Source organism: Rhinopithecus roxellana, chromosome 10, assembly GCF_007565055.1.
Source record: "Rhinopithecus roxellana isolate Shanxi Qingling chromosome 10, ASM756505v1, whole genome shotgun sequence".
NCBI classification, from domain to species: Eukaryota; Metazoa; Chordata; class Mammalia; order Primates; family Cercopithecidae; genus Rhinopithecus; species Rhinopithecus roxellana.
In genome coordinates, this window is record NC_044558.1 from 85300398 (window position 1) to 85304231 (window position 3834).

At 53.1% G+C, this 3834-nt stretch overlaps 1 pseudogene; it reads right to left on the reverse strand.

Annotated features, from left to right (window-relative positions):
- Positions 1–1002: 1002 nt before the first annotated feature.
- Positions 1003–1318, reverse strand: LOC115900050 (annotated as a pseudogene).
- Positions 1319–3834: the final 2516 nt, after the last annotated feature.

Here is a 3834-nt window from a genome sequence, read left to right on the forward strand (position 1 = left end):
TGAGGCAGGAGAATTGCTTGAATCCAAGAGGCAGAGATTGCAGTGAGCCAAGATCACGCCACTGCACTCCAGCCTGGGCGACAAAGCAAGACTCCATCTCAAAAAAAAAAAAAAAAAAAAAAAAAAAAAAAAAAAAAAAAAAAAAACAAAGAAACAAACAAATATATATATGTATTATATATATATATATACACACACACACATATGATTGCATTTCACCTTCTTCCCCATGGTACCCACCCTCCCTATCACCCTTCCTTCTCTGTGGCACTTACATCTAACTGAACACACCATTTATTTATCTATTGTTTATTCATTCACTCATTCATTCATTTACTTATATGACTCATCTCTAGAATGCAAGCTTTACAAAGGCAGCTGCTGGGACTACAGCACCTAGGACAATGTCTAGTACATAGAAGATGTTCAGTAAATACGTGCCAAGTTGCATAATATAATTTACCCACTGTCTTTCTCAAGAGGATTTTTTAAAAACTATAAAGCAAATTCTTCTTTTATTCTCTGAGTGATGTTCTGTATGTGTAGTACCAGAGAAAAAGAGCTGGAACCACATCCTCTAATCTCTTAATTCTGAAGTCTGGGCCAGTTGCTCTAAAGATCATTTTTCCTTAATACCACTGAGATCCTCAATTTACTGTGAGGATCATGCGTTTAGAACTGCATTGTCCTGTGAGGGCTACCTCTAGAAGGACTTGTGGCCCCTACTGTGAACAAAACGGACTGAAGCTGCGCGACTGAGATAAACCTGCACTGAAAGAGAACTTGTCTAAGTCTAACCCATGTTACTGTGACACTAACAAGCTACTGACCAAAAGAGATAGACGCTTCCTCCTCGGAGATCCTGAATGAAGATGCTAATACATGGATCCTATCTCAAGCTACTTCTTACACAGCCTTGGCTGACTCTGAACAGATGCCCTTACCCATTTCCTTTTTTTTTTTTTTTTGATCCAAAATTTGTTTATTGAGATGGTTTCCCACTCATCTTGATTCAGAGTGCTTTGAGTGCTGCTTCCTCCTGAAGGAACATCCTTCTGTAGCCTTCCTTTCCCTCCTGTAGGCTGGCAGAGAACAGTGAAGCAGGCAACACACAAAACTACCGTTTGTGCATGGCTAAAGACCATGGTGATTTTATAGCATCCTGGGCATGTCACATCCATGAAGTAGGAATCAGGACTCTGCACCAGGCATTCTTCTTGTGTTTTCTCTTCTTTTCTGGAGAGAGATGACGGAGATCCGTTTTGAGGGGCACGTTCTCATTCTCATGGGTAGGTTGCCACTGCCGGAAAGGACCCATTTCCTATCCTTCAAGCTCATCTGCCCAGCAGCACCAGCACACAAACCAAAGTCCAGAACACTGGGAGATCCCTACTCCCTGCACCTCTCCAATGACCCTTTTTAAGTTCAGACCTAAGAAGAGTCAGCTCCCTAATACTGCAGAGGCTACCTGCTCACCCTCATCTGTGTCTCTCCTACGACACAAACTGGAATGTTTTTGTGTTGGAATGGTAAGAAATGCCTTGTGTGGGTTGCCCCCCAGTCCCCAGTCCAGGGGATGCTGAGAAACTGTGGGGCAGAGTAGGGGACACAAACAGGAAAAAGCAAGTTTGTTTCTAGTGTTATGCTCACAGGGTGGCAGGATATACCTGCTGAGCGCTCCCAGAAGGTCCCCAAGGAAACCATTACTGTAAGTCTCTCACTTTCTTCTCTGCATGGTGGTTGGGGTTGGGGGAGGGAAGGAGGGCTAACAAGAGGGGGATGGGCACCCTTCCAGGGGTCACAGTTATGATGCCCAGGAATAAAAGGTGTTGAATTCAGGATGGATGTGAAGGTGAACAGCAAAGGGCTTGTCAACAAGGGTTGTCACTGGATTACACGGGATGGATTAAGGTAGGGATGGGGGAAGGAGTAGAAGGTGAGTTGGGAGGGAGCGGCTTGTGTGGCACTAAGACCCCCAGCAGGAATGGGGAGAAGGGGTGTTGGCCGCCTAAGCTTCCTGCTTGGACCCTTTCTTGGCTGGTTTCAGTCAGGGAAGTGAGGGGTTCTAAGGCTTGAATACGGAAAGGTGGGGATATGGAGAGGTGGGGATATGGAGAGGTGGGGATATGGAGAGGTGGGGATATGGAGAGGTGGGGATATGGAGAGGTGGGGATAAGGAGAGGTGGGGATATGGAGAGGTGGGGATAAGGAGAGGTGGGGATATGGAGAGGTGGGGATAAGGAGAGGTGGGGATAAGGAGAGGTGGGGATATGGAGAGGTGGGGATAAGGAGAGGTGGGGATATGGAGAGGTGGGGATAAGGAGAGGTGGGGATATGGAGAGGTGGGGATAAGGAGAGGTGGGGATAAGGAGAGGTGGGGATAAGGAGAGGTGGGGATATGGAGAGGTGGGGATAAGGAGAGGTGGGGATAAGGAGAGGTGGAGATATGGAGAGGTGGGGATAAGGAGAGGTGGGGATAAGGAGAGTGGCCCCGCAGCTCCCCTGGCAATCCAGAATACTTTCTCAGGGTTGTTCCCAGGCTGGAGGGAGTGAATTTTAGGGGTACCGTGGGGTGACTCCCAGGAGCCTTGGGTGCAAGTACTGGGGGATCCCAGAGACCCAGAAGATGGGGGTAGAAAGGAAGGTGTTTGCCTTCATGGGGAGTAGCCTCAAAATAAGAGGGACTGAGGGAAGCCATTCCAAATGCAGTGGGTAGGTAGTTTAGGCTCTTCCAATCGGATGGGGTGGAGCTTAGACCTCTGCAAAAGAAGGGGGTCTTTCGGAGGGGACGGTGCACAGCTAAGGCGTTGGGCTCCTAAACTGGAAACGGGAGGCTCTAAGAGGCACTGCCTTTTCCTCCAGCCTCAGGGTGGTGGGGGTAGTGAGCGTCTGAAACCGGGTTTTCCGAATCAGGACAGGAGTCTGGAGCTCACAAAACCGGCCAGGGAGGGAGAGAACCAGGGGAGACTCCTCACACCGGGGACTCGGGGTGACGGCAAACTGGGAACCCGGGCTTGGGGCGGGGGATTTTCTCAACAGACCACAGGGTCCACTAATGTGGACAGCAGGGATTTGGGGAAGCTAAGGGGGACTCTCACTTTGGACACCAAGGGCTGAGGACGGATTGGGGAAGCGGATACGGTTTCTACTGGGGTGCTGATGGAGGTTCCCCACTCGGGACGCGAGGCACTGAGAAGGTCCCCCAAACTGAATATGGGATCCTGGGAACGGAGAGAGGACTCTAAATTAGAGCCCTGGGGTGGGGGTGGGGGGCTCTAAATTAGGCTGGGAGGAAATTGGGGGCTCTGAGGGTGGCTTCTCGCTCCGACCGGGGAAATGGAGCGTATGGCGACTGGGGGACACTGGGGCTATCTCCCACCCGACCCGGGGAGATTGGGGTTCTCTTCAATTCTAGACAGCAGGGACCTGAGAGGGAAGACCGGGGAGGGTTCTCGATCCGGAACCGAGCTACCTTGAAGGCACCGGGAAGCGCTTCATTCCGGGAGGGCGTTCCCGCGGCCAGGCCCCCGTGCCGGGGGGGGGGGTGCGGCCGCGCCCTGGTCCCGACCCGCACCGGGATTCGGGGTCTCGCTCGGCCCCGGGGACCCGGGAGCCCCGCGGGAGGGGAGTCCCGGCGCCGCCGCCTCCGCGGGCGCCCGGGCGCGCGGGCGAGCGCGGGGCTTTATGCGCGCAGGGCGGCGGGGGGAGGAGCCGGCAGGTCGGCCCCCGGCGGGCCCTCCCCTCGGCCGTCCCCGCCCGCCCGCCCGAGCGGGGTCGGGGGAGGGGGCAGCATGGCCTGTCCGTCCGGCCCCCTTCGCCGCGCTCCTCATCTGC